The sequence below is a fragment of the Seriola dumerili genome, unplaced genomic scaffold (assembly GCF_002260705.1).
Source record: "Seriola dumerili isolate Sdu_G_001 unplaced genomic scaffold, Sdu_1.0 BDQW01000111.1, whole genome shotgun sequence".
Lineage (NCBI taxonomy): Eukaryota > Metazoa > Chordata > Actinopteri > Carangiformes > Carangidae > Seriola > Seriola dumerili.
This window is the reverse complement of record NW_019174366.1, coordinates 2625449-2641498: the sequence shown is the minus strand read 5'-3', so window position 1 is coordinate 2641498 and position 16050 is coordinate 2625449.

The following is a 16050-nucleotide window of genomic DNA, read 5'->3' as shown; positions in this document are numbered from 1 at the left end:
TACATCAGATAAACATTAAAAAAGGTCTACAGAGGCCACATCAGAAAATTATTTTTGAGCCAGTCATGTGTGCAGCTGAAACTTCTCCTTGAAAAATGACGTAATCGATTAATTGATAATAAAAATAGTTGCTGATTAGTATTCTGTCAATTGAGTGATCAACTAATTGATTAATAGTTTCAGCTCTAAACTGAACAGAGTTTCTAAGCTGCTCATCAGCACATGGCAACAAGCTAATTAGCTAAATATGCTAAGCTTCTTGATTGTGTGCAGGTGTGTTATTAGTCCCTTTATAATAAACACATGACAGGGTTTAACAACTAAGAACAATCACCATTCTGTAGTGTGACACTGTTTTGGCAAAAAGTAGTGAACACATGGAAGTGGTATTTTCATGTGTTCGCTCAGTTTCTGACGTGATGCAGAGACTGTGGACCCGGATCCTGGTTCTCCTGCAGAGATTCTGCGTTCTAGAGTTTTGGACGCAGGGATCCAACCGCAGGTTTGTCTGAGCAGAACTCTTTCCACCAGGAGGGCCGGTCCAGCACCTGGCTGCCCTGCATCACCGTCGACCACAGGTTCTTGTACAGCTGAGAACAAACAGGGAGAGTCACAGAGAAGGTTTTAAGTGGATCCAGTCTGTTATTCAGGATCCAGCCAGTGACCTGGGGAACAGCTACAGCTATAGCTCATTCATGGCCATGTAGTTTTATGAGGCTAAAAGATGGAGCTTCTTTCCCACCCTCAGTTTTTACTCAAAGAACCTAAAGAAAAGAAGAGTTCAGTTCATCTTGCACTGGTCGTGTGTATTTTGTGTGTTTTTTAATGTCTACTCTTTGTGCCCTTTAAATTGCCCCCTGGGGACAAATAAAGTTTCTTGAATTGAATGAAAGTTTTGTGTGTCCTCACCTGTCCATCAGCATAGCCAACAGGTGAGTTGAGCATGAAGTCAGTGGGTGCAAGAACATCCACCAGTGAGACAGCATCATCTTTTAGCTGCGGGAGAACAGACGGAGACAGAGACGGATCAGATGAACCGCTGCATCACTCAGCTTCATGAAGACAGAGAGACCGTGTGGACGGACACAAGGAGGGAGCGGATACCACAAGATAGTCTCACTAATAAACAAGCACAGGCTGACTGCCATTATCTACATCCATAATACTTCATTTAACTACTACATTTTGTGGCTTGAAGTAAAAAAAATAATTAAGTAATAATAAGTAAGTAAACACTGATCAGTTCAGGTGATTTAAGCTCAGATGGTCCAGTCTGAAGACTTCATGAGTCTCACTCAAGTCAGAGCTGTGTGGGTGAAAGCACTGGAATGAAATCCGGGTTCATTCATGTACGAGACACTGAATTAAACGTGGACAGAGCCGCCCAGTGTTTCTACTTCAAAATCATTGCTTTGAGTTCGGGAAATGAGCGTGTGCGTAGGTTTGCATACGGTGAACTCGTTTGCACTATTTGGAATGAAGTCATTAGATAATTCTGTTGTGTCCTCCAAGAGGCTACGTCTCCAAGACGACCACTTTAGGCATGCAAGGATTTGACTGGCTGAATGGGCGGGGACTATCTGGAGGCTCGTGTACAAATATCAGACTTACTGCCGGACACAGAGGAGGTGAGAGTGGATCAGTGAGCAGACAACAGTCAGTCATACGTCAGCATGGGTGAGAATGTCGTATTTCAGATGACACCCATAACTCCATGTTGTCCATGTCAACAGGTTTTATACTTTGTAGATATCACGTCACCAAAAAAAAAAACACACATTAACTAACCAGGCAGCAGCCACAGTGATTTCAAATGAAAACCTGCTATAGCTAGCTAACGTCACCAGCCTTAGATTATTAGATCGTTAATACTGATGCATCAGTGGATTAGCAGCATTTTCCTGATGTAGCTGGTCGAAGCGGAGCTGGTTTTAAAAGTGAAATCAAGGGGGAAGGTGAAGTGCAGCACAGGTAGATCTACTGAATATAAACATGTTGATGATGGATGAAAAAAATGCAAAAATATTTTCTCTTTTAAGTGAATTACTTTCCTCTAATCTTTGATCTGTTACTGTGATAGTTTTATTTAAATGTAAATTCAGTTGACAGCATTAAAATGTCCTCTTTGTTTTGGAGGGGTTGTTCAAACCTACACCCTTGGAAATGAGATGGACATGGACTGAGACTGAGACAGATGTGAGGACAGAGACAGATGTTCCTGTACCTGTGAGCAGAGAGAGAGAATGGACATCTGGACCAGCTCCGCAGGTTCCCGCCCACTCAGGTAATTACCTGGAAAGAACCAGTGTAATGTTACAAATACCAGCACAAAGCCTGAGTGCTCTACACCTGTGTGTATCATACAGAGAACAGTACAGACCCTGGTACAGTGTGGCCATGTGGCTGCTGAGGCTCCACAGACCATACAGGGCACACAGCTTCCTGAGCACTGGTCTGAGACCAGCTGGTGTGTCCTCATCTGTCGTCTGCTCATGGAACCTCCGGAGGCAGTCGTGTTCGATGTAGGCGATGGCCAGGGACCGGCAGTAGTACACCTGAACACAACATGTTGTGAGGTTGCCATGTTTGCCCTTTGATCTACTCTCAATAATCCAAGATAACAAAGTGAAAACATGTTTTCACAAATGTTAGGTAATAAAAATGGAAACTAAAATCTCTCATCTATCTCTCAGCTGCTTCCTGTTTTCTTTAGTGAGCCTTGACATCAGTCTAGAACCTCACTGGAGTCCACTTGTGGAGAACTGGACTGATTGGAGACACAAGTCCCACAACTCATCCTGCCGGTCAGGACTAAAATTAAACCATCAAGTCCAGTGAACTCTCTGCGTTGACTCTTTGTTGTGAAGTGAAAACAGGTTGTCGTGGGACCATGACTGTTTGTCTGATGTGTTTTAACGTGGACGTGTGAGGAGAGACACGTGACTGACAAATCAAAACTGTTGAAGTGTTACAGTGTGTGTGTGTGTGTGTGTGTGTGTGTGTGTGTGTGTGTGTGTCTCACCTGGCTGTTGTTGCGAGCCTCAAACTCCTCCTTGCCTGAGGCTCTCTGCTGCTGCAGCCTCTTCTGACTCTCCACCAACAGGAANACTAAAATCTCTCATCTATCTCTCAGCTGCTTCCTGTTTTCTTTAGTGAGCCTTGACATCAGTCTAGAACCTCACTGGAGTCCACTTGTGGAGAACTGGACTGATTGGAGACACAAGTCCCACAACTCATCCTGCCGGTCAGGACTAAAATTAAACCATCAAGTCCAGTGAACTCTCTGCGTTGACTCTTTGTTGTGAAGNACAAAGTGAAAACATGTTTTCACAAATGTTAGGTAATAAAAATGGAAACTAAAATCTCTCATCTATCTCTCAGCTGTTTCCTGTTTTCTTTAGTGAGCCTTGACATCAGTCTAGAACCTCACTGGAGTCCACCTGTGGAGAACTGGACTGATTGGACACACCTGTGTATATGAGGTCCCACAATTCATCCTGCCGGCCAGGACTAAAATTGAACCATCAAGTCCAGTGAACTCTCTGCGTTGACTTTTTGTTGTGAAAACTGTATATCTTTAAGTGCTGTGGTCAATGGTCTAGTGTCTGTAGAATAATCATGTAAATCCTGTCGAAAGTTTTCCACGCACAGCTGATCACTGCTAACGACCATATCTTAATGAATCCATGGGAAAACACAATCAACCTCCCACAACATTTTTGTGCTGTTAATTGTGCAATGCTTCTTTAATGCCCATGACGATGGACACTGCTAACTGCTCCAGTGTTTGGACAGATCACAACTGCTCCTTTTCTTCCCACTGATATAAACTCTGCTGATCAGCTGTATCCTTTGTATGTGTGTGTGTGTTGTGTGTGGGTGTGTGTGTGTGTGTGTGTCCATCCCCAGGCCTCTGCAGCTCTATAAGTGGCTGGTGTGTTTCTGTTGGTGAGAGTCAGAAGAGCTGCCAGCAGCAGAGAGCCTCAGGCAAGGAGGAGTTTGAGCTCGCACAACAGCCAGGTGAGACACAACACACACACAACACACACACACACACACACACACACACACTGTAACACTTCAACAGTTTTGATTTGTCAGTCACGTGTCTCTCCTCACACGTCCACGTGTAAAAACACATTCAGACAAACAGTCATGGTCCCACGACAACCTGTTTTCATTTCACAACAAAAAGTCAACGCAGGAGTTCACTGGACTTGATGTTTCAATTTTAGTCCTGGCCGGCAGGATGAATTGTGGGACCTCTCATATACACAGGTTGTCCAATCAGTCCAGTTCTCCACAGGTGGACTCCAGTGAGGTTCTAGACTGATGTCAAGGCTCACTAAAGAAAAACAGGAAACAGCTGAGAGATAGATTAGAGATTTTAGTTCCATTTTTATTTACCTAACATTTTGTGAAAACTGTTTTACACTTTGTTATCTTGGATTATTGAGAGTAGATCAAAGGGCAAACATGGCAAACCTCACAACATTTGTGTTCAGTGTACTACTGCGGTCCCTGGCCATCGCCGTACATCGAACACGACTGCCTCCGGAGGTCCATGAGCAGACGACAGATGAGGACACACCAGCTGGTCTCAGACCAGTGCTCAGGAAGCTGTGTGCCCTGTATGGTCTGTGGAGCCTCAGCAGCCACATGGCCACACTGTACCAGGTCTGTACTGTTCTCTGTATGATACACACAGGTAGTGAGCACTCAGGCTTTGTGCTGGTATTTGTAACATTGCACTGGTTCTTTCCAGGTAATTACTAGTGGGCGGGAACCTGCGGAGCTGTCCAGATGTCCATTCTCTCTCTCTGCTCACAGGTACAGAACATCTGTCTCTGTCCTCACATCGTCTCAGTCTCAGTCCATGCCCATTTCATTTTCCAAGGGTGTAGGTTTGAACAACCCCTCCAAAACAAAGAGGACATTTTAATGCTGTCAACTGAATTTACATTTAAATAAAACTATCACAGTAACAGATCAAAGATTAGAGGAAATAATTCACTTAAAAGAGAAATATTTTTGCATTTTTTTCATCCTCATTCAAACATGTTTATATTCAGTAGATCTACCTGTGCTGCACTTCACCTTCCCCCTTGATTTCACTTTTAAAACCAGCTCTCGCTTCGACCAGCTAATCAGGAAAATGCTGCTAATCCACTGATGCATCAGTATTAACATCTAATAATCTAAGGCTGGTGACGTTAGCTAGCTATAGCAGTTTCTATTTGAAATCACTGTGGCTGCTGCCTGGTTAGTTAATGTGTGTTTTTTTTTTTTGGTGACGTGAATCTACAAAGTATAAAACCTGTTGACATGGACAACATGGAGTTATGGTGTTCATCTGAAATACGACATTCTCACCATGCTGACGTATGACTGACTTGTTTGTCTGCTCACTGATCCACTCTCACCTCCTCTGTGTCCGCAGTAAGTCTTGATATTGTACACGAGCCTCCAGATTGTCCCCGGCCATTCACCAGTCAAGATCCTTGCATGCCTTAAAGTGGTCGTCTTGAGACGTAGCCTCTTGGAGGACACAACAGAATATATCTAATGACTTCATCCAAATAGTGCAAACGAGCTTCACATCCCGTGACGAGTCAAGGTCGAAGACACCTGCGGCTTCAGCTACTTTACGCGATGCCAGCAACATCGGTCATTCACCGAACTCAAGCAATGATTTTGAAGTAGAAACACTTGGGCGGCTCTGTCCACGTTTAATTCAGTGTCTCGTACATGAATGAACCCGGATTTCATTCCAGTGCTTTCACCCACACAGCTTCTGACTTGAGTGAGACTCATGAAGTCTTCAGACTGACCATCTGAGCTTAAATCACCTGAACTGATCAGTGTTTACTTACTTATTATTACTTAATTATTTTTTTTACTTCAAGCCACAAAATGTAGTAGGTTAAATGAAGTATTATGGATGTAGATAATGGCAGTCAGCCTGTGCTTGTTTATTAGTGAGACTATCTTGTGGTATCCGCTCCCCTCCTTGTGTCCGTCCACACGGTCTCTCTGTCTTCATGAAGCTGAGTGATGCAGCGGTTCATCTGATCCGTCTCTGTCTCCGTCTGTTCTCCCGCAGCTAAAAGATGATGCTGTCTCACTGGTGGATGTTTCTTGCACCCACTGACTTCATGCTCAACTCACCTGTTTGGCTATGCTGATTGGACAGGTGAGGACCACAAAAACTTTCATTCAATTCAAGAAACTTTATTTGTCCCCAGGGGCAATTTAAAGGGCACAAAGAGTAGACATTAAAAAACACACAAAATACACACGACCAGTGCAAGATGAACTGAACTCTTCTTTTCTTTAGGTTCTTTGAGTAAAAAACTGAGGGTGGGAAAGAAGCTCCATCTTTTAGCCTCATAAAACTAACATGGCCATGAATGAGCTATAGCTGTAGCTGTTCCCCAGTGTCACTGGCTGGATCCTGAAATAACAGACTGGATCCACTTAAAAACCTTCTCTGTGACTCTCCCCTGTTTGTTCTCAGCTGTACAAAGAACTGTGGTCCGACGGTGATGCAGGGCAGCCATGTCTGAGACCATCGCTCCTTGGTGGAAAGAGTTCTGCTCAGACAAACCTGCGGTTGGATCCCTGCGTCCAAAACTCTAGAACGCAGAATCTCTGCAGGAGAACCAGGGATCCGGTCCGACAGTTCTCTGCATCACGTCAGAAACTGAGCGAACACATGAAAATACCCTTCCGTGTGTTTCACTACTTTTTGCCAAAACAGTGTCACACACACGAAATGGGATTGTTCTTAGTTGTTAAACCTGTCATTGTGTTTATTATAAAGGGGACTAATAACACACCTGCACACAATCAAGAAGCTTAGCATATTTAGCTAATTTAGCTTGTTGCCATGTGCTGATGAGACAGCTTAGAAACTCTGTTCAGTTTAGAGCTGAAACTATTAATCAATTAGTTGATCACTCAATTGACAGAATACTAATCAGCAACTATTTTATTATCAATTAATCGATTACGTCATTTCAAGGAGAAGTTTCAGCTGCACACATGATGGCTCAAAAATAATTTCTCTGATGTGGCCTCTGTAGACCTTTTTTAATGTTTATCTGATGTAACAGAGTCATATCAATGGTTGTCACCCTTGTATTTTACAGCTGTTCTTTTGTATATGATTGTGTATGTGAAGAAGAGCCTGCGCAGCTCTGATGTAGTTACCTACACCACATGACCTCACAGAGCATTTCTGATCCTCAAACACTTTGATTCTTCCTTCCAGTGATAAACACACACTAAGCCCTTGATTTCAGCTGTAATGTGTGTTCAGTCACTGACAGTCAGGATCCTTTTTTTATTCTTCATAATCAATAATGTTGTTTTTACAGCAGCAGGGACTCGGAAAACGTAATAAGCATTTCCTTGAATTCATTTTTTTACCAGCTTGGAGATAATAGGAATTGAAATTAAATGAATATATGAATATGAATATAAATCTTTAAATAAACAATTAATTCATCAATATAAATACTTCAGATATAAAAATGGAATTTACAATAAACAGGCATAAAAACTCATTAATAAACCATTATATAAATATATTTATTAATCACGAATAAATTGTAGATTTGAAAAAAAACTCTTGGGAAAAAACGGCATTTGAAAATGGGAATAAAATTCCTGGATTCCATCTTAATTTCCATTTCCTGTTTTCCAGCTCTTTCCTTTCATTTAGGCTCTCCTTTTAGCCTCTCTGGTAAAACCCACTGGTTAGCTCTCCAACCAATCAGAGAGCTTATACATCCCGCGGCCATTTTTAAATCTGACGTATTTATTGATGGATTATTAAGTTCATTATGAATTCTTTTCACAATTCCTAATGCCTATTAAAATATGAAATTAAGAAATGCTGTATTACTTTTTCCTGTGACATCCCTGGTCTCTACAGGGAGATGTGGGTAAGACATCAAGCTCCTCCACTGTTGTGTGCTGAAATTACGACACTGAACACTGGACACAAATTGTTCTTGTAACATGGAATGTGTGTGCGTGTATTCTCGTCTACCTGCCGTTGATTATTGTTTGCACAATTTTTATGTACACATTCACAATTTTTTTTTTTTTAACTTTTTTTGTTTTTTTTTCACAGTACATTTATACAAAACAACACACTCTAATCTTATACCTTCTTCAGCCTGTATCAGGGAATCTTGAAGAGAAAGTGTGATTTTTACATGACGAATGTAAATTGTATCATAATAGATGTAGTTTAATGACTCTGAAAATTGTTGTTTTACTGTAGGTGATGTACAGTTATCAAACACTGGGTGAATGACATGTTAAATGATGCTGCAGAGGCAGTTTCATCAGGAGTGCTGTGCCTCAGTGGTCCATCAATAATCCGCTCGTTATCATCTCCACTAGTCCCACTGCTAGTTACTAATATCGACATTGTAAGATTTGTGTAAAGAATGATCATACGTATTGAAAGGCGGATGTGTCTTGATGCATTATATACACATATTAAATAATTTACTTATATAACTACTTTGAATATAATAGTTAATTATTTAAAGCCATGTACATAATGTGTGATTCTGGGCTGTCCCAAACCATGACGACCAACCAAACAGAAAACGTGTGATATCTTTGGTCATGGTGGTTCTACATCACGTGTGAGAGAGGTTCAAAGATAGTCAGTGTCAGAAAGGATGACCGTCTCACAATGTGACTGTTGAATCTGTAGCATGAAATGGCAGTTGCATATATTTATATCCACACTCTCCTCCTCCTCTTTCTCAGATATTTTTCCATACACATAAAAACCACAAGAGCTGATTCTTGCTCAGCTTCAGCGCACTGATGACCTTTTCACCAACAGTGTCACAGCAGTTTTCACCAATGATGTAACCAAGGACCATACAGCTTTAAAGTCATCAGCTAATGCAACATCACCACATAAACAGGAGAAGCTTGCCAAGATGTGCTTGTAATTCATATTAAAATTAATGGGAATAATTCTGTTAAAATAACTCAATCATTCATGTTTTGAGTCCTGTCAATCACAGGCAGAGAAAAAGTTAGCTGGTTTCATTCTTTGGTTAGGACTTCATAACTGGAGCAAAAAGTGCCTGGACGCTCCCATAGGTGCAGTCAGAGTTGAATTAAACCAAACACATTTAGATTAATAGTGGATGAGACCAAAAATCACTGCCCTTAGGCCTTTTTTATATAACTATACAAACTGACTTTACACTGCTATCTAAGGAGGCCGTGGCCACTTGAGTGACTGGTGGTTCTATCACCATTGGCTAGCTCCTCAGTCATCTAGCTGCTACGCTGTCTGTCTCGAGCTGTCAACTCAGCTTAATTCAAGTCAATAGGTGCATTCATAATGCACAATTGAATTTGTGAACTTAAAAAAGAGTAATTTTGGAAAACCACGTGAATTTTTCGATAAAAACTCAAATGTCACAAAAGAATAAATCGGCTCACATAATGGGTGTTTAAGAATATCGACAAAAGTAATATTTGCAAAATTGAAATGGAAAATACTTTTGTTCACCTTTCAAGTCGTGGCTCCTGTCATATCAGGCCCCAGGACCTTAGTTCCAACAGAGATCAGAACACTGTAAATCGTTTTCAGTAATTCAGAATGATATCATTAGAGGAGAAAACCCAAGCTTTATTCAATAGCATCACTCAATGGAACTACTAGACATTCACTATTGTGTTTTGCTTGACTTTTCTGGAAAAATACCTTCTAGTTTGCTGCAAAACTGCACTGGAAGCAGGCTTGATGAACGTGGTCGATCTCAGCAGAACATGAAACATCTGAGTGAGCGAGTTGAAATTCTGTTCTTCTTGTATATTTATTTATAGTTCAGCCATGAGCACCTAGCAGAAATCACTGTCTGCGACTAGTCATTACCTTCCTTGTTAGTGAGCTTGTTAACTAGCTAATTACCCAGCAAGATGGAATTAGCTTGGGTTAGCCTGTCGCGCAAGAGGCCCACACTGTGCTCACGTGCTAACAAGAGGGAGCTTGCTACAAGTTACTAAACTGGGCAGGTCCACCCATGCCCACTTCTTTACCTATTTTTGGACAGCGGTAGTTAGGGGCCAGAGTCAGGTACTTTCAAGAATGAGCGAAAGTTGAAAAAGCTCCCTCTGAGCCTTCACAACCGCTTTCCAGAAGCCTAATGCGGTCAAGACTTAGAGTCTATTACATGGGGTCTCCGTCCAGGGATTTAAGCGCTAGACTTCAGGACTTCAGTCTGTCAGTCAGTCCCAGTCTTAATGGACTCTTACATACAATATTCACAACCTGAACACTTTAATGGAAAGACCCTATTGATGTTCTTTCTGATTTGTGGACTCTTACGGACTAAAGAATATAATAATGGGACGACAGACGACTTCAACGTTCCTCTTCAGAGTAGGGAGTCATCCACCGCTTTCTCTCTAGCTGGTTTAGGTTAAATCTGAATTCAATTACACTGTGGACTGTAGCCTTTCTTGCTCATATAATATTGAAGTTACTTTACATTTTTAATGGTTCTATGTGCTTTTATAACTAACCACCTCTGGCCGCTTTTACACGAATGCACTCGAACATGACTACCATCTTCAGTTGAACAGGTTAATCCAGGAACGGAAAGAATTTACGGTTCAGTTTAGCCAGATAACAGAAAAGGTTTCCTGGTATGTTGAACTTCCCTGAGAGACAGGCCTCTGGGTAGGTGACCAGTGTGTTATACAGTGCTGTACAAGTGCTGAAAGTACATATATAGGGTGCTCTGCTGATGTAGAGATGTTTTAAATGAGCCATTGTCGTTGCTGGCAAGGCTTCCATGTTGTTCTTCGGGGGTAGGAAGTGAGGAACCTATTCCTTGTAAAAAGATCGAGCAGTCCTCTCCATTCCTTTTCCTCCATTGTTACCCTAGAGAGCCTCTCTTCTCACCGAGGGAGGTAGTGAGAATGATGTCATCTAATGTCTACATCAGCTGATAGTGCGATTTCCATGGATGCAGACTAGAATGAGAGCTTTTGACAGCCTCACTGGCATATCATGTCTACTGATCCTTTCACCCAGGATTCCATCCAGCTGCTTGACCATTCATAGCCTCAGCTTGACCTCACTTTTCCTTCACATGGCCTTCAATTAATTTGCTCCCAGAATACAGTTGCACTCTAGCATCAACTGGCTTTTTCAGTTTATAAACTTATATGTTCATAAACAAAGCCAGAAGATCTAGACAGAAGATCCAGAGACACCTGATACTGGATCTCTTGTTCCCATCTAACTGAGCCAATAATAATATAATTAGAGCTTTTTCAACTCCTCACCTCACAGTTTTATAAACACAGGCTAACAAAGTCTCCAATCCAACCCAAGTGAACCCTGATGAACTTTCGTATTGACAATCATTAACATCTCTTACTTCTTCAGATGTTGAACACGAGCGCCTCCGGAGCCTCACAGGACATCGCATAATAAAAATGTTTTCACAGGCTGAGTGATGGAGCATCAGGTGACTGACTTTCATGTCCAAATGTTGCGAGTATCCTTCAAAGATCAGGAGGCGATTGCCTAGGGTTAGTAATCCATCACCATCAAATAAATGACATGATATTTTAATTCATAAGGGAAAAACAGAGTATTTCTCAATAGTCATAACAACAAAAAAGCTCAGACTGCTTTTGAAAGTCTAGTAGAATGCTCTTAGAGCTTGGTACGTTCAGGTATGTATATGTTCGTTGTTTGCCTATATTAAAATATAATACCATTCCATGGAGTGCCAGCATTCTTACATATTACTCAGCCACGGCGTGCCACCCTACAGAGTTTAGCTTACTTGACAGCTGTGCGCGCTCGCCACTGTTTTCCTCCTCACTGAAAATATCGTTACTATAATTTTTTTATTTTTTTTTTTTAGATAGCTTATCATGTTAATATGTTATCTGCTTTAGACACTTGAGTTTCCATCTGGAATCAATAAACATGTGATATCATTTCACTGATAAAATATAGGGAAAGCAGACTGACTGCCATAGTGTGCTCACTAGCTTATTTTTATTTATTATATTTCATTTATTTTTACACAAGTCATTCAACAATTCTTCATGACACATAATATTTTCCGACCATATAATTAATTCATTTCATCATGTAAAACATATTAATACCACACTCCTCCGTTTATGGAAAACAGCTGATTAAAGCCAAACTAGTCACAACTGTAAGTAACTGGAGACAAAACTCTTCTATTTTTACTTCATAAGTAGATCAAATAAACTTGAATATAAAAACGACTCATTGAACTTTGGCTGAGGGGAAATATAAAACGTTATAGAGATTTTTATCCAGAAAAACCACAGCCCGCCGAATTTATCGTTTGTTTACAGACCATGTCTTCCTGTCCAATATGGCGCAACTGTTTGACATATCGCAAGAACAGCTGAAGCGACCAATATGGTGTCTACGTATATAAATTCTGCAGAAGCCCCCACAGCTTGCATGTGTTTGTTTAAGCAGTGGCAGGAATAAACCAATCACATTTTGATTTTTATGGTGGAAGGACTATCACTCACAGTTCGCCACGATGTATACTACAGCAAAATTTTTTGTTATTCTCTAATTATATCCTGCTGAGATGAACTGTGGGAATATATTTGCTCTACTTTCATAGAACAGATTGAAGGATCATTGATCTGAGAACCAGTTTCCTCTTCACAATGTTATTATGTCCATACAAGAATATTTGTACAAAATATCCAACTTACCAAGTGCAATGAAAATACTTTCATATTTCAACTTAAAGAATTACTACAGATGATTTTTTGGGTTTTTATATGTAGGCCCCCCTAGAATGACTGACGAAAACGGTAATGGGAAATGACTGTAGATCTTATTTAAGTTTAAAGCTATCAGTACCACAATATATAATACTGCTTTCAGACTTTCATGTAAATAAAAATATAAGTATTTAAAGTGGGAATGTAGTGAAATGTCAGAGGTCAGTACTATGGAGTTTCAGCTGTTCCATTATAATAATGTGTTTACAGTAAAATCTTATTCTCCACATATCTGCTGTGTGTTCAACCCTCACTTGGTCAGAGCCAGCTACTGATCCCAGACTTTATTGCTAAGCTAAGGCTAACCAAGTCCTCACTCCAGACTCTTTTACTTTAAAGAAATAGAAATATAGTTATCCACCGTCTTTCTGACGTGAGTCTGGGATAAAGTCAAGACAAGGTTAAGCTTAGCTTAGCATAAAGCAGGGGAAAACAACTTAAATACACCAACACCTCTAGCTCATCTGACTACCATGTTCATGGTTTGTTTAATTGTACCAAGATTGTTTATAAAGATTGGACGACACTGGTTGACGTCATTTGAAGCCAGCAGTCTGTGCAGTAGTATCGCCTCTGGGATGAGTCCCGCCCCATACAACGCTGCTCGACCCAATTGCGAGTCAATCACAAACGTCAATCACAAATCACACTTCCTGTTCCTTGGCATCAAAAAAACTAATTAAACATCAGCGACATAGACAGTTTTTCTAGTTGGCCCATGTCCCATTCTGCTAACATAGAGGCAGCCGTTATGACCTATACTGTAGCCAGCCACCAGGTGGCAATCAAGGATGTTTGGGCTTCACTTTGGGGAAATGTGACGTCGTTCATCTTTATGTAAGCCAATGATTCGTACAGAAACACATAAATGTAATGTCTGTGGTATTACATTTTGGCTGGAACTGAAATTGACAAGTCCCACCTGTACAGAGAAGCAACAACCCTGTGCTCACTAGCTATCAGATTTACAGCTGGATTACCTACCTTGGTCATTTCTACACTTTTGTTTCGTGCAGTTAAAACAAGCTAGTTAAAACAGTTGAACTCTGGGTGTTGTATGCCACTTTTGACAGAGACAGGGCATAGCTTTTACTCCCCCCATGTTTATCTTAGTCTTTATTGCTAAGCTAGGCTAGCCACGCCCTCACTCAACCGCTGCTTGTACTTGATCTATTTACTACGAAAGCAAGAAAGTGAAAGGTGAAGAGAGTTTCCATTAAGAGAGGAAAAAAAAAAAAAAAAGGAAACACAACTCGTGCTTGTCTTACTTAAAATACAACAAATGAGTCAGTCTTGTTTCATGTCCCCCTCCCTGGAGGCAATCATCACCTTATCAAGCCTATGACAAAGCATCACTTACAAATCGAGCAACAGAGAGAGATTTAATGTACAAGAAGAGTTGCATACTGAGTGCATATAAAATAAATGATCTTTTGAGCCTACACATTTCACCATCACACCACTGGTTCAAACTCCAGAGTGCAATCTTATTATATTTGCAATGTAACAACGTTAGTCTTGAAAGATTACTACAGCTGTTAGGTTCATGTTAGTGCAGTAAAAAGGACAATATTTCCTCTGAAATGTAAAGTATGAAGGTCTACACAAAATGGAATTACTCACATAAAGTTTAACCTACTTACAAACTAGTATACTAAATGGTATTTTTTTTATCCTTGACTTAACTAACCCAACCCACATTACTCTTTCAGGAACACAGCCATTTCAACCTCCTCAGGTCGTTGTTAATCTGTTGTTAGGGGTTGCTCTTGGGAGAATAAAACTATAGTCTTTTTCCATGTTCCCCAGTACCCACTTATTACGAATGTACCAAAACGTCTTGAATGGTCCTGCCGAAATGGTATCAGGCCGCGGCGTACCGGAGTCAGCTCTCTCAACACCTGCCATAAAATCTGACTCGCTCGCGCCGCCCTTCGCGTTCTCCAGATGCTCCCACGGTATACCCTACATGTCGCGCCAAGCTGCTACTCTCTCCTCCGGTGCCCCGGTACAATTCAATTCCGCCTAGTTTTTGATCTCTGCAAGCGTTTGCGATATTACTGATCTGCCAACTTCCCGCTTGCGTTTTCAGGAGCTGCTCTCGTAAGCGTTATTCGTGAACACTAATCCACTATTATGCTCTATATCTGCCAGTGTAGCATCGTGAAGAAACCAGAAGAAAACGCTTCTCTTCACATTCGGAACGTGTAAATGATTGCTTTCGAGACATCGAGATGACCCGACAAGAACCATTTTGTGGCCACGACATCGATGCTACTGTGACAGTAGATAGGAGCAGATCTATTATTGCCAAATGACAACTAAAGCCTGCATCGGGTTAGACCTCCTGCACAGTCAATCCCCAATGGCAGTTCAATACCACATGATAAGTCCAATAAAACATACAAATCAATACTTAACCTGTTAGGAGGTTATAGCGAGCACCCAAGCTTTCCGTTAGCGTTATATTCACCTGTATATCAAGTCATAGTCTATACTTATCCCTCCACAATCATGTATTTAAACAAAGTGCTATTAACTGATAACCCAAATGATCAACAACCACGTCTTTCCTAAGTCGTATACACATCTCACACCATTGATGAGAACATCACCTTCGCACCCTCGGTCCTGTGTCTACAGGGTTCCTTCCTTATAGAACCATTTAACTCACTAGATCTAGTCGTTTTCAACTAAAACTCATGTTCAGTAATTTAAAAAACTGTATTTTTTTGAGCTAATTGACAAATCTAGTTTAAGTTTTCAGTCAGTGAAGAATTGGCAATCTCTGAGTTCCCTTTAACACACACACTTGGACATTCCACGCAACATCCAGTGTAAGAATATAACCTGTGCATAAAAGTAGTCTGTTCCTGAAGAAATTACTGCGCAGTTGTATCTGATTCACTCAGTAAGTTGTGACGTAAACTCGGGCACAAGAGCCTCTCGGCACAGACGATTGCATCACACTTGATTCGCTGGACACTGAGGCCGCTGCTGCGGCCCAATCTGCCAATCTTTAAAGTTTTTATATCTAATGTTTGTTGTTCCTTCCTCCCATCATTCTAACATCCTACTGCTGTACATGGCCCAGTCCCCGCTGTGCTATGTTGTTGATGTGCCATAAAATCTTGCCTACTAGCATCATAGACCCTTTTTCTAAGTTTACCTTTTACATCTCTCTTCTCTTTTCATCTTACT